Source organism: Ictidomys tridecemlineatus, chromosome 12 (genome assembly GCF_052094955.1).
Source record: "Ictidomys tridecemlineatus isolate mIctTri1 chromosome 12, mIctTri1.hap1, whole genome shotgun sequence".
Lineage (NCBI taxonomy): Eukaryota > Metazoa > Chordata > Mammalia > Rodentia > Sciuridae > Ictidomys > Ictidomys tridecemlineatus.
The window spans coordinates 33,661,838-33,684,116 of record NC_135488.1 but is presented as its reverse complement, the minus strand read 5'-3'; the positions used below and the strand labels follow the sequence as shown (position 1 = coordinate 33,684,116).

Genomic DNA, 22,279 nt, shown 5'->3' with positions numbered 1-22,279 from the left:
ATTTTTCAAATGGGCAAAAAGAGGTGAAGAGACATTTCTCCAGACACCACACAAGAGGTGTCAAGCGTGTGACAAGAGGTTCCTGCTGCTGGCACTTGATGTTCAAGTTGGAACAATGAGGCACTTCCTGCCACCAGGGCAGCCTGGGCCCTGCTGGAGGTGGGTGCAGCTGTGAGGGACAGGGCAGGAGGTCACCTCCCAGGGATGGGTCAGCCCGAGCGGGCGTCGGGCACAGCCACCACAGCCCTTCATGTCCCTGTGCACATTACCCCTGGGTGGGTCTTTTCCTGTCTCCCTGCTCCATTTGCTTTTGCTGGTTTCATGGAGTATTTAAAGTAGTCTTGAACTGAGGTCAGTACATAATGTCCCTGTCACACTGCCTGGCACAGATCACGTGATCAATAAATCAAAACTAGAATTATTTATTTGTAAATAAAGAAGGTTGAAATTACCTCAAAAAAGAAAAAAGAGGTGACACAGCAAGATGTGACGGGGGAGTCCCAGGCGCCTAGGGCAGCAGGCACGGTGTTGCAGTAGGGGAGCCAGGTGGCAGGAAGGTCAGGTGGAGGCCCTCTTGAGACCTGACCAAATAGAGCGCTTCATTCCCTGTGCAGCCTTCACCTCTTCCCAGTCCAGCCTGATGTCGGGAACCTCCTCTTCTGGCTCAGGATCCTTCCTCAAGGCCCCCCGGGGGGAGGCGACCAGGATGGGCAGGGGGCCACATTCCTCCCGGAATTCCACCACATGGAGACCTTTCTTGTCGGCCAGCTGTTGGTGGGTTTCCTGGGCAAGACCAAAGTGAGAACAGCAGTTAGGTCTCCGAGGGTCCCTGTGGCTATAGGAGTGAGAGGCACCACCACAGGGGTGGGGTGGGGGTGGGAGTGCAGAACCCACCAGAGAGCTTGGGGGAAAGAGCAGTGCCAGCTGATTCTGGGTGGTTAAACCACAGTGGCTGTCACAGGGGGATGCCTCAGCCCACCTTCCCACCCCAAACTGGGGTACGCCAGGCCTCGCCTTCCAAACTCCCTAAGCACGTGCTTGCCGGGCCAAGCACCAAGCCTGAACCTGGTGGAGCCCTGAGATCTAACAACCAAATCACAGGAGGTCCAGGGGGGAAAGGACATCAAGGACTCCACGGGTGCTCAACCCTGGAAACACTATGGGACAAAACACCTGACTTCTTCAACATAACAGCAGCAAGGGGGGAAGAGAGAGGGACAGACCAAGAGAGACTTAAAAGACAGAGGAGAAACTTTAGAAGTGCTGACATCTTCTCAACTGGATTGAATCAAATCAATGGGATTGAATCAAAAACTGTGTAAAAAAAAAAGTTTTTAAATCAGACGAATGGATAGATTTGAATGAACAGATTCGATACTTGATAATACTGAGTCATGATATTTAGGAATGGTAAGGGTACCATGACATTTTTTTTTCCCCAGTGCTGGGGATCAAACCTGGGCCTTAAGTGTTCCTAGCAAGCGTTCTACCATAGAAGTAAACGGATCCTTTAGATCCTCTAAAGGATCAGAATCCGAAACCACTTCTCAGGTTTCTGATTCTGATCCTTTAGAAATACACTGAAATATTTACGAATGAAATAAAATGGGACCTGAGATTTGGTTCAAAACGACTCGGTGAGGTGATGTTGAGAAACAAGATTAGCTCTGGTTGGGCAGCAGAGCCCTGGGGTCACTGCAGCAGGTGGCCGTGGGAGCCCCTAGGAGACCCTCAGCACCTTGGTCTGCAGCATAGCCAGACCTGCTCAAACCCCAGGGAAGGTTACCTGGCGGGAGAGCCCATGGAAGAGGCCCCGGGTGAGGTTGAGCATGTTGACGGACCCAGAGACCTCGGCATACATGTCCTTGATGCCAATGAGCCGGCAGATGGTAATGATGGCCCTGTGGCAGCGCAGGCCGTATCCTAGGAGACAGGAAATGGACTGAGCACCTGCCAGCATGCTGTCTTTCGTGTGGCTCTGGGTTTAGGGAATGACATTTTGGCTTCACCACCCCCAGCTAGTGTGACTTCTAGGACGACATTTATTCAATGGTATGTACAAAAATTAAACAGAATATCTACCTTAAACGTAGTGGGGGGGAAACCACGATGTTACTTACATTAAAACTTTAGTGCCTGAAAACTCTTGGCCCTCTGCCCAGGCCAGCTCCCGTGTCCATGCCTGGTTACCATCAAGGGAGACGCCTGTCCTCACCCTCCTAGACCACTCAGCTGCCCTGGCAGCGACACCACTTCCCTCTCCTGGGAACACCTTCTGGCCTAAGTGGCAGCGTCTCCTGAATTGGTGGCTCCTGGAGTGCTTTCTCACCTCCCTGATGGCCTTCAGTGCTGGGGTGGTCTCCTCCCCTCTAGCCACGTGCCCTGCTCTTGGCCACCGGCAATCCCTCCTCCAGAAGAGCATCAAAAACACAAGCCAGGGCTGGGGCTATAGAGCAGAGCGCTTGCCCGGCATGTGTGAGGCACTGGGTTTGATCCTCAGCAAATCAAGGCTCCGGGGCACAACCTCTCACTGGCCATTGCTCTCTGAATTAAACAAAGACATCTGCAGGATCTTCCCCCCACAATATCATTATCACACACACACACACACACACACACACACACACACACACACACCGTGCCCGACCCCACTTACTGCACTGTCCTCACATGGCCTGTGCAGGAGGGCACACTGTACCTGGGGCACGCACCAGCCTGGAACGTTCTCCCAGACCTGCCCCTCTGCTCCTCTTCCTTCAGGATCTCACTCACACTGCCCCTGCTCAGAGGCCACCTCTGGCCACCCTGATGAAGGTGGCCCTCCTCCTCCTCTTGACAGCACTGAGGAAGGCACAAGGCAGTAGCTCAGTTGCTTAGGGCCTCACTAAGTTGCTGAGGCTGGCCTGGAACTTGCAATCCTCCTATCTCAGCCTTCTGAGTGTCACTGGGATTACAGGTGTGCACCACTGCGCCCAGCTCCTGACCTGAACTCCTGAGATTTAAAAAACTACAGTCAAATGAAACAGGTTCTTACTACAGAACTGCAAGCAAAATGCAAATCCAAATGTTTAAGAATTCTGCACCAAGAGTGCACTGGGTGTGACTGTCCCCATAACCAACACTGCCTGTGGCCTGTCCACAAGACAAGAAAGGCCATTTCTGCTCACCCAGTGCCTCAATGAATAGAGATCATAGAAGTTCAACAGTACTCAATGGTGAGGGGCTGGGGGAGCTCCGTGACAGCACGTGCTTCACAGGTGTGGGGCTCTGCTTTAATCCCCAGCACCAAATAACAAGCCTAACACCACGACACTTGTAGAGGAACAGCACGTGACTGGCAGGAAAAAACACCGTCCAGCTGGGTGAAGGCTCCAGGAGGAACCACGTGCCCACTCATCCAACCGGACCACCACCACCTGCTCTGCATGCCTCAGCCACTCCAGGAACAGGCCTGGGCCTGTGCAGCCCGACCTTGGCTTCTTCCCCAGGAGCCTGGCCTTCCTCAGCCTAATTCAGGACTTCCATCTGTCACTCTCAGGATGAGTTCAAGGAGAGGCGAACAACCCCAGGGGGGAGGGTGGGACTGTGGTGCTTTCTCTGCTTTATGTTCAACAGAGAGTCAGAGCTTTCCAGTTACCTCTGGGCTATTTCTTCATCTTGATGTGTGTGTCCTCTTATATCTCAACGAGATGTCATGGAATACTGGGGGGTAAAGCAGACACAGGAGGGTCAGGCATGTGGCTTTAATGTCTGCAAAAGCCACAGAGCACTGGGTGCTGCCCTAAGAAGCCAGCCCACAGGACACACAGACGCTGACCCCACTCATTCTCCTGCCACCCCCCGAGGCCAGGCTGTTTCCTCATTTTGCACATTTGTAAGAATGCAGTCAGAGCAACACAAAGACACCCATTGGGCATGTCACAGACACACCAGGACACAGTGGCATTCTGCAAATCTTACAAGAAAAGACCCACACTCACTTGTATGGTCTTCATACCGCTCTATGTAATGCAAATAGTGGATGGCTTTGTTCTTTGCCTGAAGAAAGGAAGGAACAAATTCTCCTAAATCTCTCGCTGGGTTTCAAAACTATTTTATAAAGTATTTTATTATAAAAAATTCCACCTATGCACCTTAAAACATAAGGACTTAGCCACAATATCATTATCACACATACACTGACGATTCCTTCATGATACGTGACTGTGTGCCTGCAGTGCCCCCATGTGAACACAGAGCTTTTCATCTTCTACTAAATGTTAACAAAGAAAAACATGCACGTACTTTCCTGAAAGCATCCACCCGCTCAGTGGCCTTCCCAATGGCAAAACCTTCAAAAGAAAAAGCAAAACTTATGAAAAGGAAAGCTACTCTGACCCAGCCTGTGCCTCTCCCCAGCTCCCAGTTTGGGCTCTACAGCATTTCACGCCCTTCTTTCAACTGCCCACAGAACACCTGCTCTGCACAACCAGCCATGAAGAAAGCCAGAGATGTGCTCATCTGTTCTGAGGCATTCGACAGACTTGACATTGAGATACATAACATTACCTTTTATAAATCTCTAATAAAATGAAATATACTCAATTTTTAAAATTAAGTATGCTCTATATTTATAAAAGGCAAATGTTTTGGGGCACTTGTGCAAAGAGATTAAAATGACAAGAAGGGATAGGGGAAAAATACATTGTTATAGAGTAAAACTATGATTTCAGTAGAATTTCAATTTTAATTAACCAGAAAAATAAACCTAATAGTTTCCAATTTGTAAATGCTTTACCCTAGGAAATGAGGTCTATCACAAGTTGCAGAAATGCTTCCATTATTTGCTGCCACCATTTATTATTTAATTTGAAAAAAGTACTTTGTTTTAAAATTACACACAGGAAAATAAAATAGGCAAGACATCTGAGGCCTGGGATGAAAAGGGCTTCAATTCCAGTTCCTAGTTTAAACAGAACAAAGTAAACCATGGAAGTCCTAGAGGGAAATATGAGTGCACTTACTTATAATCTTCAAAAGGAGACTTTCTAAGCAAAACACAAACCAGAAGTGACCTAGGACTGATAAATTTGCTATGTTAAGGTTTAAAACTTCTGTGGATTTTAAAGCTTCGATGTGGAAAAAAATTCAAAACTAAGTCAAAAGATGATAAGACAAAAAAGGCTCATGTCCTTAACTTACAAGAAGCTAATCCCAATCAATAAAGACAAGAAAACCACCCAATTAAAACAATAGGCAAAGCACCTGGACTGACAGATGTCCAAAGGGAAAGCGCAACGGCCAATGAACACGCAAAATGGCGTCGGCACTCTCCTAACTTAGAAAGTACAGGTGTAAACTGGGAGAGACGTTTCAGGGATCATACTGACAATCAGTAAAGTCTGATACTACTCAGGGCAAGGATGGGTGGTACAGAGGGACATAAACTGATGCAACCTTTGAGGAGGAGATCTGGCAATACTTGACATTTACACCCAGTGCGGCAGCAATTTCAAGACATTTCTCCTATTTCTATATTTCCAAAAGTTCAACAAGCTCCATGTACAAAAAGGTCAATGTTATTGTTGTTGTTTGTAATAAATGATACAAATTTGGAAACAATAGGGATTGGGTCAAAAATCATGTCTATGCACACACTGGAACACTATGAAACCAATACCAGAAATCTGCTTATGCTAACAGAAGACCTCTCAGGGCAAAACCAAGCAAGAAGAGCAAGGTGCAAATTCATGGCTATAATAAGATCTCTGCTAAGCTTTTGATAAAAAGGTAAAGGGAGGTAACATGGACACAAAATTTCAGAAAAGATATTTTTGAAAAGAGACAACACTAACTGCTAACCATGGTCTCTTACAGCAAAGCACTATCATGTCTTTTGCTTTTGCTTTGAAATTTTCAAAAGGAAGCAACAAACAGTTTTTCAGTTCTATGTGAACACATTTCAAAAACAAGATGTTCAGTAGGGAAACTTTAAAAGTCTAAAGAAGAAAATTTAAATGACTGACAAACCTGCTAACCCAAGTGAACACTTATCAGTCAGTGTACAGTCTTCTAGTTTTTTTCCTTGCATAGAAATGACTTTAAAAAAAAATCATGATTACATGACAAATTTTTAACCAAAATTACTTATTGTGTAAGTAATTTTTCACAATTCTTTAATGGCTATAGAATATTACTTTGGAGGCCTGTGGTTGTGGCTCAGAGGGAGAGCACTCGCCTGGCATGCGTGAGGCACTGGGTTTGATCCCTAGCACCACATAAAAAATAAAGATCTTGTGTCCACCTATAACTAAAAATAAATATTAAAAAAAAGAATATTATATTGGACAGCTATCCTGTAACCAGGCCCGATTGAACTTGTTCTAAGTTTTCACTATTATGCACCATACAATAGTGTCTTAAGCCCTTTAAAATACCCAGTCCTCAGATGTAGGCCTTAAGAGCTTTTCTTTCTTTCTCTGAGAAGCTTCGTGGTTTACCACCAGGTTTGTGAGCCCAGACCTCTAGGCGGCTCTATTAGTAGAAAAAGTGAGACTGGCAGCAGGGCCCTGGCTTCCAGCCGGGCAGCCAGGCCTCTTTGTGTCCAGCGTCACCCCACTCACCTGCAGCTCCCTGCCCATTCCCCACAGCCACCAGGACACGGACTGATCTCTTCCTTCCCTCTTTGGCTGTCATATTGAAAACATTTCTGACCTAAAAGACAAAATGCTTCATCAATAGGACAGCTGAAGAAAACTCTGAGGTAGAGGACGAGGACCTGCTGGCTCAGCCACACAAGGCTTGGTGCAGGACCCAGCACCTCCTCCAGTCTGTAGGCACAAAAGCAAACTTCCCAAACAAACCCTCCCTCTGAAGCATTTCGGGAACACAATGGAAATAAGACTTTCTCTTCCTATTTCATTGGGTTATTAGGAGAGTTAACTAAGATAATCTTTAAAGGAATTTACAACTACACAACTCAATGTACCCCATCTTAATAAATGTACACAGGAAAGAAAACACTATGGATTAAACTTTGAAATAGTTTAACACTGATTATAAGACAAATTCCAGTATCAAAGGTACTAAAATATCTTAGAAATGATGAAATGCAACGTAAGGAAAAAACTTCGCAGGACTGGACTGCTATGTTAAGGATCAGGCTTAAACAAGAATACAGAATTTGGAAACACCTATTCATTATAAACTTCAGGAAAATCTCCCATTTTTTCAGCCTATTTTAAAGGCCAGGAATTATGAAACTATTAACTAAACTGCTTAAATGACAGTTGTCCCCTTTCCTTCCTAGGAAGAAGTTTAAGGAAAAGGGAGGCTGAGGCCACACTTTTGAATGATCTTATAGGAAACAACCTACATATGAAAGACTCTTTCAGTGGGATTAACTTTCAAAAGCTATGAACTGGGGTGTGTGTAGGGGCACACGCCTGTAATCCATGTGACTCAGGAGACTGAAGCAGGAAGAAGGCAAAGTCAAGGCCAGCCTGGGCAACTTAGCGAGACCCTTCTCAAAATAAAAAGTTAAAAGGGCTGGGGATGTGGTTTGGTGGCAGAGTGCGTGCCTAGCAATGCACAAAGCCCTGGGTTCAATCTCTAGAATTGGGGTGGGGGGAATAACACACAATGGGATACCAACATTAAACACTTGTAAACATATTTTAAAAATTCCATAATATAACTGATATTGAAGAAATAATATACATATTCAGAGAGGCTTTGTCACAAATTTGATATATAAATTATTCCACAATTTGGGGAGGTACTGGGAATTGAACTCAGGGCACTTGACCACTGAGCCACATCCCCATCCCTTTTTCGTATTTTATTTAGAGACAGGGTCTCACTGAGTTGCTTAGGGCCTTGCTTTTGCTGAGGCTGTGGAACTCACCATCCTCCCTCCTTAGCCTCCCAAACTACTGGGATTTCAGCTGTGCACCACCGAGCCCGGCTCTGTTCCACATTATGAAACACTGATTAAATGCACAGTGCCAGCTCCAAGGAACACTGGCCATCAGAGAACCACCCTGGAAGGGTGGTTCAAGCACACCTGATACAGGATCTGTGAGCAGCCCAGAGACCACTGCCCTAGTCAAACTGCACACTGGCCATAACCTGAGGCTTTCTGCCCCTGCCCCTGCTCCTCCCAACCTGTTCTCTGATTGTGTCCTAGATACAACTGGTGTACAGCTCCACAAGAGGCCACCACATAGCACACTCTAGCTCCAGGAAGAAGGAACTTAACATAATCTCCAAATTGTGCTCCTGAATTTGCCCCTCACAAACCTCAATTTCATAGTCCCCACAAACCAAGGCAGCAGTGGGGACCACCAACATGAAGGAACTGAACTTCAAATTGTGTTAATTCCTCCCTGAACTTGAGTCTGTGTCCGAGAGATCACTGTCACCACAGCTCTGCTCAGCTCCTCCTGCCCACCCGACCCCGGCAACCTCTCCAGAGGACCCTGGGAGTTGAGCTCGGCAGGCCTACCTCGAGTATCCTGGTATCAAAGTCCTCATAGGTCTCTACAAGGAGAGAAGAAAAAGCACACAGATAAGAGCATCCACGCTGCTCACGTGGGACAGCCTTTCCCAGGTGCCCTCAGACTTCTAATGGGAAGAACCTGAGCTCTCTGGTGCCGCTCTCCAGGCTGCGCCCCAGTTCCCATCATCCACAGGGACTGCCTGGCCTGACTTCACGAGCTCAGCCACGGCTCTCTGACCGCAGCCTCCCTCTCTCCAGCTCCCTGCTGCCGGCTCCCGAGGCACAGGTTCCTGGAGCGCCGACACCTCCAGAGCCTTCCTCGCTGCTTTCCCATCTGGTCTCCTGGGCTCTTCACAGCCTCTCTCACCAAAGTCCCTCAAAGACACCAAAGTCCCTCACTCCTCATAGATCTCGCCAACGTCCTCAATCCCTACACTTTTGTCTCTACCGCCCTCTCCAGGCCAGAACCCACGCAGCTGTCTGGTCACAAGTGGCCTGCTGCTGCTGCCGGGAGAGATCAGAGCCTGGCCTACGCTCACCACTCTCAACTGCGGGTCTGACCCGCTCGGGAACTCCCGGCTCCTCAGCTTTCAGTTCTCTTAATTCAGCCTCCGCTCACCACCACAGCTGTTTCCAACACTCCCAAATTCTCTTGCTTTTACTTATTACAGAAAATCTCAATTACAAAATAAAATAGGAGAGCAGAATAAAAGCTTCTGTACCCAGCAGTCGGCTTTGAAAGCGGTCAGCTCAAGAGTCAATCTTCTTTCCTGGACACTGCCAGGGTCCCACCCACTGGGTGATAGTGAAGCCAGTGCCAAGTGCCACCTTCTCATCAAGAAATATTCTGGTGGCCATGTTCACCAATGCCACTATCTGGCTTGATGACTCCTCACCAAAGCTACCAGATACCAGGTGACCTCCCCGCCTTTCCACCCCCATTGCACAGGCTCACCCAAACCTGCACCCTGCCCCTGCTGGTAACAGCAGCCTGTCTGTCTAAACTCTGGATCTGGTTACTGGGGACTTGGCTCGTGGGCAGGTCCTCTCCCTCCCAGACCTCCACCCTCCTGCACGCTCGCCCCATCCTCTCCAGCCCAACCGTTCCTCTACTTTGAGCCAAACTCCTGTTTGCTTCCTCTTCTCCCACTCACTGGCAAGAGCAAGATTTTCAGGTGAATCTGCCTCTGTGGGGAGGGGGAGGCTTTGTTTTCTAATTCAGCCTAAGTGTCGTCAGTTTTTGTTTCATGTTTGCTTTTACGAAGGCTTAGTGACAGCTCTCTGGGGTCCCTCAACTCTGCTGTTAAACAGCACTCCAAGCCTGAGGCCACGTGTTTGGGAAACACTGTGCCCTACAGATCTATAATGCACACCACCATGTCTAAGGCACCTGCTAAGGCACTGGGACCCAGGGCTTTCCATCCTGTTGGAGGAACACTTCCTGGTTACAGGCCTCTAGTGTCCCACAAATGCAACCGGGATAACAATGTGGAAAGTTAGTCAAAGAGGTCAAATTCTTTTTTCAGAAAGGGTAATCTAAACAGACAAGTAAACAATAAAATTATTTTCAGAAACACTGTAGGACGATACGTCCTCTACCAAAGGCAAGCAAACCAGGCCTCCACTACCTCCATTGGGACCAGGGTCCGGGGGACCGACACTGAGGCCACCCCATGTGTTCCCGCTCCAGCCTCGCTCCCGCTTCACTTTCATCCTCCGCTTCCAGTCCCACTCTTCCCTCTGCTGGAGCATGTCAGCCGCCACCTGCTCCTGCTCCTCCTTGCTCCTCTGGGCAATGGTCTGCACGGCTCCATTTCTCATGAGAGGGGCATTCAGACCCGGCCACAAGAAGCCGGAGCGTCCTGAAGGGTAAAGATTATAGGTAAGTGACAACTTCTAAAAGGTGCTCACTCTTCATGTTGCTAAGATGCCAGGGAACGCGTGCACAGACACCAGCACAGTATTGTGGAGTTGGAGCTGATGCGATCACTTGGCAGGTGACCTGGCACTGTCACAGTTTTATGCACATCTACCCTACAGGCATGTGACCGCATTTTCACTTTTACCAAGAGAAACACTCGTGAGGCCTGTGAGCGCTAAGATGTCTGCTGAAACACGACCTGTAATGCAGGTCGGCAACAGAGTCGGCAACAGAGGAACGGCTGAACGCACAGCCAGCAGGCGCCATATCCTGCACAAAATCAAAAGCCGTTGCTCTCGGGCTGGGGATGTGGCTCTCAAGCAGTAGTGCGCTTGCCTGGCATGCGCGCGGCGCGGGGTTTAATCTTCAGCACCACATACAAATAAAGATGTTGTGTCCACCAAAAACTAAAAAATAAAATATTAATTTCTCTCTCTCTCTCTCTCTCTCTTAAAAAAAAAAAAAAAAAAAAACGTTGCTCTCCAGGTTCTGATGTGGAATGATTTCTAAGACATGTTATTATTATTACTTTTGGTTCTGGAAACTGAACCCAGTGGCGTTCTACCACTGAGCCACATCCCCAACCCTTTTTATTTATTTTGAGACAGGGTCTCACTAAATTCTTGAGGCGGGCCTTGAAACTTGTCATCCTCCTGCCTCAGCTTCTCCAGTCCCTGGGGTTAAGGGGTTTGCCACCATGTCCAGCCCTGAGACCTCTTATTGGGTTAAAAAAAAAAAAAAAAAAAGCAGATTATACAATTGCATGTACCATATAGTATAATTATCTTTTTCTTTTCTTTTCTTTTTAAAGACGATATCTATTTCTTTTAGGGAATTGATACAAAAGCGCGCACCAGCACACACAAAAACAACTGAAGGAAATACCAATATGAGACCAGTGGCCCCTCAGGGGAGACAATGGGAATGTGGACGGCAGGAAGGACATCAGGGGCTTTTAGTTTTCTCTACACTCTGCGTTTTTACTGAGAAGGTATGCATACGATTTTTATAATTTGAAAACATAAATTATAGTCAGACACAGTGGTGCATGTGAGCAGTCCCAGCTAGGTGGGAGGCTGAGACAGGAGGGAGGTTTTAACCTGCAAGTTCAAGACCAGCCTGGCAAGACCAGATGGCAAGACCTGTCTCAAAAATAATAATAATAATAATAATAATTATTATTATTAACATTATTAAAAATAAATAACAAATGCTTAAAAACTAAAACAAGATACAAGTAGTAAAAGCACCCAAGCAGATGTGCAATCTTAGAAGTGCAGCACAAGGTGCTTCCTTTATTTCTGAAAGGTTGTTAGTATCAAAAGCGATGAGTCTGCACAACAGTAAAAATAAGCCAATTCAAGTTCACCTATCCTATTTTTGCTTTCAAAAGCACAAGTATAAACAATCACATCAGCACGTGAAGGACCAAGGCCAAGTGCGGCCCACCAGCTGATTTGTAAATAAAGTTTTACCGGAACACAGCTGGGCCTGTCCAACCATGCGCTATGCAGGGCAGTTTCTGTGTGACAGCAGCCCAGTTGAGTAGCGGCAACAGGCCCTGTGACTACAGATCTGCTCTTGGTCACTGTCTTCTCTGGGCAGGGGAAGCCTGCCAGCTCTCTGCGAGCTCCACCTGCCTGCACTGGGCTGTGTGCAGCACAGGACCTATCACAGCTGTGCCCCATGGAGTACGTGACACTCTGGGGCAGCTGGTAAGCCCCCTGGTTGGACTCTAAACCATGGATTCTTATGCACTTAATGAGAATGTTTCCAGTTTGCCAAATATCCATAAAATCGGGGGAAAACACTTTAAAAGCACATAGACTCTTTTTAGAACAAAGTTTGCCGTTGGGCCCCCCCAGGCCTCCCTCAGACCCAGCTTGCTTGCTATTTCTCCCCTTCCCAAGATCATCAGTTTCCCACCCCAAGTTCAGGACCAAATCTGAAAACTGTCAAAACAACCAAACACGTTTACCTTCACCAATGACCTGACCCCTGTTCAGATCCTTCCTTCTCTTTTTTTTGCTTCTTTTGCCTCTTCCTTTTCTTGCCCCAGCACCAGTCTCTGCTAAAGCACCTTTCCAGAGCTCATCTGCTGTCACTGTAAGGAAACGGGGTTTTGAAAAACTCTGTAGTTGTAAAGCAAAGATCTACACTCTCCTAAGAATAAGAAAGGCCAGAAAGCCCAGCTTCATCCATGTCACTGAGGGAATGAAAATAAAATAAAATCATACAGTGAACATAAAACATGATTACATTTGGAAAACACAAGAGGAGACAATTCCACTTTGTTTCCACAAAAGATGGCTAACATTAAATCCCAGTAAGTCCCTGACCAGTAAGTAGACTTGCTTCCCTGATGTCTGCCAATCACAACTCAGGTCTCAGTAGTGACGTCTCTTGAACTTCTCCAAATGATATGTCCTAGCAAAGGCCCAGCTAAAAACAGTAAGGGCCTTCTTGGTGTGACTCTAAATCAGCAGGGTATCTGGGGCACAATTCAATACTTCTAGGCCTTGGGTGCCCCAAATGAGGGGCTCAGATAAACTAGTGCTCTCCAAATACAGCTGTAGCACATGAGATAATTCTAGTTGCATTTTTAGTTGAATAATCACTAAAATGTTAATTCGTTTATGACAGAAGAAAAATTAAGATAGGAAAGCACCCCTACTTTCCTGTTGCAGGAAGTGGAAGTGTGTGCCAGTCTACCTACATTTAGTGAAGAAGCTGTAGGGTCTGTACTGCTGGCCTGACCGGCTGGTGGGAGGAGAGATACAGCACTGTGTCTGTAGCGCATGACTCAAGCTGGTGAAGTGTCGGCTGTCTCTGGTTCCCTGCAGTGACAAAGGGCCTACAGAGAGATGAAACAAAACCAAGTTAGATGCTCCCTGGCTGTGGAGCTGCCAGCACCAAATAACTGTGACTTGATGAAAATAAGTCTCTAAAAATTCTAATCTTTTAAGAATCATATTTTGAGGACAATTGTTATTTAAAAAATAAAACCAAACTTTTAGGAATGAAAGCCACCTAAATGCCCTTCCTAGAGAGGTCATGGTTCATTTCCACAGTGGATGTCCCAGTCTCAAGAAAGCTCTGTACAGCCAGGATTTCTGCCCTGCATTATCCAGCCCAAGCTCCTGGGCTGCTCTGGGCAAATGGCGCCCTCTGCTGTATGCAGCTGGGCAGTGGACAGATGAGGAAAGACCTTCAAGTGAAACTCTTCAGAAGAACAAGACTCAATGTGTAGAGGGTACCCTGCCCTTTATGTTCAAAACACAAGGAAGCAGGGAAGGCATGCTGTAGACAGCTCCAGAAGATCAGGCAAGAGACTGAGGAGCGGCTGCCTCTGTGGAGAAAACAGGGGCACTTAAGGTTGGATGTGAAAGACCCGCATTTTTGTATTTTGAGGGATTTTTTTTTTTTTTTAACCACATGCATCTATTACTTGAGAAAAGGTTTTAGAACAGCCATGTCTGAGAGGAAGCCATCTGACCAGTCCCAGGGATGGCGGTTTCACGTGAGGAAGAAGGCAGAGGTGACAGGAACAGGTGGTGATGAAGGAGTGGGACAGTGCTGGCAAGATCAGTGCATGCACAGATTCTTGAGCTCTGTGCTTCACTAGAGAAGTGACAGGATCCAAACAGCCCTGGAGGGAAAGTGGCCTTTAGGGTATTGGCTTGATAAACACAAAACAAAAACCTGACAACAGCTGTTTTCAAGTCTGAGTGAAGCCATGCAGAGGACAGTAACTGCAGATTCATCAGCAGCATCAACCATGACTCACAGGACCAGAGAAAGAAAGCGGGTAAGGACAGGGAGAGTGACATCTAAGGGTGGTAGGAAGCCATCGAAATAGTTCCACTGAATACAGAGACCCAAACACAAAGGGATAATCTTTGATTACTGGACAGCACTTAATACGACCATTTTGTTTCAAATGTAGGCCTATGAGATACATTTGCCAATGCCACAAGGAACTGGATGACTGGATGAGATTTCAACACTAATTTCGATTCCAGATGATTTGCTCACCTGTGGGGAGGGAGATCGCACCTAGCACACAGATGTCCTCTAGACCTGTAGCCCACCTGATGAACTACCAAATAAAATGTAGCCAGAAAACATTGGGTCTTCATTTTTTTTGAAGTTGTTGATGGATCTTTATTTATTTATATGTGGTGCTGAGGATCAAACCTAGTGCCTCACATGCTAGGCAGGCACTCTGCTACTGAGCTACAACCCCAGCCCTGGGTCTTCATTGTTTAACAAACCAGAACTTTATCATTACAAATCTCATTCTGCTATACACAGCCTTTCTTGTAAACACCTTCATCTTCAACACATATCTAATATTAAAACATTTCATCTTGCTCTGTTCAGCATTATAATCTTTAATGTAGTTCAAGAAGTGTAAAAATTATTAACAGATTTTTTGGAAAGACTGAAATATCACTCATAGCTAATAATGTACCCAGCCTAAAAGAAACCAACTGTCAAAAATAAAAAGAAATCAACTTTAGAATTTAGAAATAGCCACTTGTTTTTTGTTTGTTTGTTTTAATGGGAGGCAGGGAAGAACTGGGGATTGAACCCAGGGCTTTGTACACATTAGAAATAGTCACTTTTTCTGGGTGCATGGCACATGGCTGTAATCCCAGTGACTCAGGAGACTGAGGCAAAGGATTGCAAGTTCGAAGCCAGCCTTAGCAACTTAGCAAGAACCTGTTTCAAAATAAAACATAGGTCTGGGATATACCTCAGTTGGTAGAGTGCTTGCCTTGCATGCACAAGGCCCTGGATTCAATCCCCAGCACCATCAAAAAAATAAACAAAGAAAAAATATATCAAAAGGGCTGGTTATGTAGCTTAGTGATAGGGTGCCCCTCAGTTCAATCCTCAGTACCACCAAAACAACAGTCAATTTTCATGCACACTTGTATAAATGGTTTTGCTTACATTGTGTCACGATTTTTTTTTTAATATTTTATTTACATTTTAGTTTTCGGCAGACACAACATCTTTGTTTGTATGTGGTGCTGAGGATTGAACCCGGGCCGCACCCATGCCAGGGGAGTGTGCTACTGCTTGAGCCACATCCCCAGCCCCGTGTTATGATTTTTTAAAGAAGAAAGTTCAGTAGTTCAGGCTGAGTCACGTTCTGAAGCTCACTTACAGATCACAATCCACCTCACTTATCAACTCTGTTCTGATCCTTTGAGTTCTTATTAAGTTTAGGTCATGAGACCCCAGACTCAGGAAGCAACAACCCTGCAGCCTAAAGTGGGATAGGCCACAACCCCTCAGGTGGGGACGGAGAGGCCCCCAGGGTTCTACCTCAGCACACATCACGTTCTACACCAAGAACTCCTTCCTTCTCACTTGGGTCTCTTCTAGGAAAACTGGTTGGTGAGAGATTTTAGAAAATTTATTACTATGTTTCTGACTAATTTGTTGCAGCATTTAGAAAAATAGAGTGATAAGGAAAGCAATCAACTTCTTAAAAGTCAGGCAATTATGAATTTCAGGAAAAAATGTAACAGTAGAATACTACCTAGCTCCACTCTGAATGTGCACATAATTTAATAACAAAAACAATGCCCAGAGATTCAGTCCAAACTCGGCTTCTACCTATACTGGAAGAAAGTAAGGGTAAGGATAGACTGTTACATCTCCAATTAGCATAACAATGTTGTTTAAAGAAGACTGAGTGTATTTAGAAATATAACCAGAGGAAGGTGAAAGAATTAGTGTTCCTAGATGATGGGAAGGAGCAGAAAAGGACTAGGAATGAAAGCTCTGAGCCTTTTACGACCTTTTGGAAACTCAATTTTTTTTTTTTTTTTTTTTTTTTACTTCCGGTGTGGAGCTGGGGATTCAATTTCGGGCCTTGGGCACCCTAGGCAAGGCTCAACCTCTGAGCCGCACCCCCAGCCTGAAAGTTAATATTTTAATGAATAGCACAGCAACCTGCAGTGAGGACAGCTATCCCTATCAGGCCCTACACCGGCTCAGGTCAGGGCAGTGCCTGGCACATGTTAAGGGGTAAATAAACTGTTTATAAATCAGTGAGTGAATCAACCAAGCAACAAATCAAACTGGTTGATTCACAGTGGGTGTGACAGGTCGTAGGAAATCTGCCATTAGGGAGAAAGCCCTGTCAGCTGGACTTCTCCCAGGATCTCCAAGGCATCTCACAGGTGGGTCTACAAGAGGAAAAGGCAGGAGACCCACAGGGAAGCCCAGCACTCAGGAGTCCCAGAAGCTCAAGGTGAAAGGGCCAGGCTTCCTTGCACAGCAAGGTTGGCCTGGACTTCCCAGAAGGCAGCTGAACAGAGGCCCTGCACTATGTCAAGGAAGTCTGTGTCCACAGGAGGGGGCATCACAACAGCCAGAAAGCTCTGGGACCAGCCCTGCTTCACTGGCTGTGTGATTTCTTTCATTCTTTTTTGGGGGAAGGTACTGGGCATTGAATTCAGGGGTATTTAACCACTGAGCCCCATCCCTAGTCCTTTTTATTTTTATTTTAAGACAGAGCTGGCCTTGAACTTGCAACCTCCTGCCTCAGCCTCCGAAGTCACTGGGATTACAAGTGTGCACTACTGTGCCTGGCCTGGCTGCATGATCTTGAACAAGTCACTTGGCTTCTCAGAGATTCACCTTATCATCTCTAAAATGCGAATAAGCTCATGAAAGCCAGTGTGAGGGCTGAACAAGGTGATATGTTTCAAGCCTAGTGCACAATACCTACTCAAAAATGGCAACCATTATTTTTTAAAGCCTTGAACTACAACAATTGCACTCATAAAAAATTTGAAAAATACTCAAGACGGTACAATACCATCATCAAGGACATGCCTTGTCCATTCACATTTTCAAATCTACAGAAACTCTTATTAAATCTTATGAGAACAGATACTTCCCAAATGAATCTCACCATTGCTGAGAGTGGTCTTCAGCGCCAAAACAGAAGCTGTTGGAAAGGTGTTCAGGGAAAGCTGCCAGCACCAGAAATGACCTGTCAATTAAAAATAAGTAAATAAATATTTTTTGGTTCCAGTGCTGGGGTTGAACCCAGGGCCCGGAGCCTGCAGGCACGTGCTTCACCACTGAGCCACATCCCCTCTTCGTTTTTTGAGAAAGGGTCTCCCTAAGTTGCCCAGACTGGTTTCCAACTTGCAATTCTCCTGTCTCAGGCTCCCAAGTTGCTGGGATTACAGATGAAGGCCTCTGCACTCAGCAAAAAGTGGAGTTGTTTTATGGTGTGGGCAATAGAACCCAGAGCCTCACATATGCTGGGCAAGTGCTTTACCACTTAGCTATGTCCACAGGCCTCCAACAAGAATAAATAAATTTTAAAGATACATTCCTACATGAAGAGGGACATTTAAAATAATAAGGTGAGCCACCTACTGTGGCACAAACCCGCAACCACAGATACCGAGGAGGCTAAGGCAGGGGAAGTGCAAATTCAGGTCTGGAGATATAAAGGGTTGAGGATGTGGCTCTGTAAAGCACAATAGGGTGCAATGCCCAGTACCCCAAAAATAAATAAAACAGTAACATTCACAGAATAATACCATCCACAGAATTAAAGAACTAAGAGAAGTGGATGAGTGATTTCCAGGCTTAGTGACCACTGGCCAGGTAGCTGCCATCATGCTGCACCTTCTCTTCACCCTCCCATCAACCAGGCTTCATGCTTGGCAGTCACCTTAAAAATCCCTCTGCCGTGGGCCACACCTCTGCTGTGGTCCTGTTGCCACTTCTTTGTTCAGGCCTTAGCATCACTCAGACACAGGTTCAAGGTTTTTTAATGGGTCTCCCACCTCTCCCCTTGTATTTACCACCTTTCTACAGTAAGAAGCTTCATCAATTAACAGCCCTGACATGTCCTTCCCTGGCTTCCTGCTGCCAAGTTACAAATTCTGGGCACAGCCTGCAGGACTGCCACATGGCCCCAGGCTTCCACACCAGCCTCCTGCTGCCCCTGCCCCACCCTCCCCATAGCCATCCAAACACACAGTTAGTCTTGAATTCGCTCTCATACACTTTTGTATATGAGATCCTGGATCCACCAGATCCTGGATGCTCAGCAGCTCTTGTGAAACCTCCACCCTCTGGAGCCCCCACAGCACCAGGCTGACTGTACCTCCCTGTGCAACCCTTCATACAGTGTGGTTCTCCAGAACACACTTAGACAGCATTTGTGGGCAACTGGTTTTTGGCAGAGGGACCATGACCATTCAATAGGGGAAAAGGAATGTGTTCAATAAATGGTGTTGGAATAACAGGGTGTCAACCCATAGAAGAATGAAGTTGGGGGGCTGGGGAGATAGCTCAGTGGTAAAGTGCCTGCCTAGCACACATGAGGTCCTGAGTTCAATCCCCATCACCACATAAAAAAAAAAAAAAATAAACAACAACAATAAAAAAGATATTAAAAAAATACAACTTAATTATTTGGGGCTGGGGATGTGGCTCAGGCATTAGCGCGCTCGCCTGGCATGCGAGCGGCCCGGGTTCGATCCTCAGCACCACATACCAACAAAGATGTTGTGTCTGCCGAGAACTAAAAAATAAATATGAAAAATTCTCTCTCTCTCTCTCTCTCTCTCTTTAAAAAAAAAAAAAAAAAAAAAAAGAAGAATGAAGTTGGAGCCCTACCTCACACCTTATGTACAACTTAATTCAAAATGGACTAAAGACCTGAAGGTAAGAGCTACAACTATAAAACTCCTAGAAGAAAAACAGAGGTAAATTATCATGACCTCGGGTCTAGCAATGTTTCTTAAACATAACTCCAAAAGTACAAGTGATAAAAAGAAAAAAAAAGAAAAAACCCATAAACCAGACTTCACCAAAATTTAAAACCTGTGTTTCGGGGATGGGGATAAAGCTCAGCTCAGCGGTAGAAGAACCAGCATGCCTGGGTTCAGGCTCTAGCACTACAAAAACAAATAAACAAAAACCTTGTATGCCTCAAAAAAACACTATCAAGCCAGGCTTCGTGGTGCATGCCTATATTCCCAGCAGCTCTAGGGGCTGAGGCAGGAGGATTGTTGAGTTCAAAGCCAGCCTTAGAAAACCCCTAAGCAACTCAGTGAGACCCTGTCTCTAAAAATATATATATAAACAAGGGTTGAAAATGTGTCTCAGTGATTAGGCACCCCTGGGTTCAACCCTCAGTACAAAAAAAAAAAAAAAAACCAAAAACCAAAAAACCCACAAACTATTAAGAAAGTTAAAAAACAACATATGGAATAAAATTCTGCAAATCATACATCTGATTAGACATCTTTAGAACTCCTTACAATTCAATAATAAAATGAAAACCCAATTTTAAAAGAGCCAAAACACTTGAACAGACATTTCTCAAAAAAACATGTAAAAATGGCTAATAAGCACATGAAAATACATTCATTATCCATCAGGGAAATGCAAATCAAAATTTCAAATTAATACCATTTCATACTCACTAGGATGGCTATAATCAAAAGAACAGATAATAAGAAATGTTGCTAAAGAAAAATCAAAACCCTCACTGTACCCTCAGGTACTTTGAAAACATTCTGGCCATCCCTCAAGTGTGGAATTACCATTTTATCCAGCAACTCCATTCCCAGGCACATACTCAAGAGAAAAGAAAATAGACACACAATGTAAAAACATGGCATGCTGATGTTTACAGCAACATTAGGCATAATAGCCAAAAGATGGAACACAACCCAAGTGTCCCTCAACTGATGAGCAGATAAAGTGTGGTGATGGACACGTTACAATTCAGCCCTAAGAAATTCAGGATGATACATGTTACAATGTGGATGAATCTTGATGACCTTGCACTAAATAAGCCAGCCATGTATGTGGTTCTACTTACATGAAATGTCTAGAATAGGAGAGCTAAGAAGAGTGGAAAATAGATCAGTGGTGGCTACAGCTAAAAAGCTTCCTTCTTGGAGTGATAAAAATGTTCTAATTAGATTATAATGATAAATGCACAGGTTTGTGCAAATATTGTGCACTTCAAATAGATGAACTGTATGGTATGTGAATTATAGTTCAAGAAAGCTGAAAAAAAAAACCAAAAAAAAAAATAGTTATACACAAGAAGACAAAAAAGGGGGGGACGGGGAAACACACTTTGGTGTCAGGAATTTTGGGTGCAAAAACCTATGTCCCTTGCTCAATCTATGTGGCTCCCTCCACCACCTGTATAAAGAGTATAATAACAGAATCTACTCCATAAAGGGACTGGGAAGGCAGTGAGGGAAAACGCATGAACAGAGGAAGACAGTGGCTGGCACACAGTTTAGACTCATGAAGGAAGACAGCCTTGAAATACTAGGAGATGGGGAAAGAAAAATAAAAGGGAAGAGACAATCATAAAGACAAAAGAAAAGAATATTAAGGTCAGATTTTCTGCCAAGATTGCTGGTGAAATTTTTTGCTACAAAATGAGTTACCAAAAAAAAAAAAAAAAGGACTTTGAGGGTTTTAGGGGGCTTTGAGTTCCACAATTGGAAATGCTGAACTGTGGACTTAACAACAAAATAGGGCAGAGAAGGCAGGCGGCGGCCACGCAGCGGCCCTGGAGCCAACCTTAGGCAACACAGCAGCAGGGCGCCTTCCTAGGGTGCACACAACCCACCAGGGCCCCGGGGGACAGGAAAGGCGACACTGAGGGCTGACGTCCGAGTCATCCGTCTCTGCACGGAGGCCACCGGCCAGCTGGAATTCAGCTGACGGAGGCCAGTGCTCTCCGACTCCACCTGGACAACCACCATCACCTTCAGAGCCCCGCGGGCGCCTCTCAGCCCCGAACCCGGTGGGCATCACCATGTGACCCGGGGGGTCGCGCCTGCCCGCCGGGAAAGCAAGGCTCGCCAGTTCCCTCCTCTTCACCAAAACGAACCGTGAAGAACCGACTACACTTCACGTCACTTTACAGCCAAGCGCCCCGACGCCAGAGAGGCAGGGAACGCGCGCAAGGTCACCCAGCGGTCCCGGGCTGGATGGGAGAGCCGCGGGACGCTGCTCACTTCCCTCCGCCTGGACTCCCTCAAGCCCTGGCGACCCCCGGCTCCCGCGCCCCCTCCCCGCGCTCACCGGTCGACACACCGCACACCGCAGGAAAGCGGCCCTCAGCGCGCACCGCCGCCGCCATGCTGAAGCGCGAGCCCCGCCTCCTCCCTCCGGGGCAGCCGGTCCTTCGCCTGCCACGAGGCTCCTCGTCAAACGGCGGGCCCCAGCCCTGGGCTGGAGGTGCGAGACCCGAGGACCACGCCGTAGCCAATATCGCGTTGGAAGGATTATCCGGATGGGCCACAGGGTAGGTTGGATCAGGCGTAGCCGCGGACAGCTCCGCGGGGTCCTCGCGCTAGGGCCCGTGGGCGGGGCTGGGGCGGGGCCAGCCCCGGGCGCGGGTCGGCGAGTTGGAGGCGGCCGCTTGTGAGCGCCTGGGAGGTCGGGCTGGCGCAGCGAGCTCTCCAAGCTACCCCTGGCCGGGACCCACGAAGTGTAGGGAGGATCCACAGGGTGGATAAGACAGGGTGGAGAGATTGAAACCCGCTCCAGGAAAGCCCTGGAGTTTTGCAGATGAAGTACTTTGCTCGAGTTTCACAGGCATTTCTGCATTTATTCTGATTCCAACGTGTGGTCGTCACACACGCGTATCCCAGGGTTTTCCCGTTCATCTCAGGCTCCGCTTTATGCAGTCTGTTCTTGCACAAATGATGCACAAACCTGCCACAAAGGACGGCAGGAATGTGTTGTGAGAAACGGACTCCTGCTCAGATAGTCTTTAACGATCGATCGGATCAAGGTTAGAATGTTCAGATATACAGAAAAGTAAAAATCGTGGCAGAGCCTACCCAGAC

At 46.4% G+C, this 22,279-nt stretch overlaps 1 pseudogene across 1 annotated transcript; it reads right to left on the bottom strand.

Moving 5' to 3' along the window:
* Positions 1–406: 406 nt before the first annotated feature.
* On the bottom strand, positions 407–21,663 carry LOC144369189 (small ribosomal subunit protein uS5m-like; annotated as a pseudogene). Its single transcript, XR_013428678.1, has 12 exons — positions 21,510–21,663; positions 17,338–17,418; positions 13,117–13,254; positions 12,379–12,504; positions 10,108–10,341; positions 8,486–8,520; positions 6,603–6,693; positions 4,285–4,331; positions 3,981–4,038; positions 3,638–3,702; positions 1,787–1,923; positions 407–783 (listed from the first exon to the last, which is right to left on the bottom strand). The product of XR_013428678.1 is annotated as a small ribosomal subunit protein uS5m-like (transcript).
* Between the last annotated feature and the right edge of the window lie 616 nt (positions 21,664–22,279).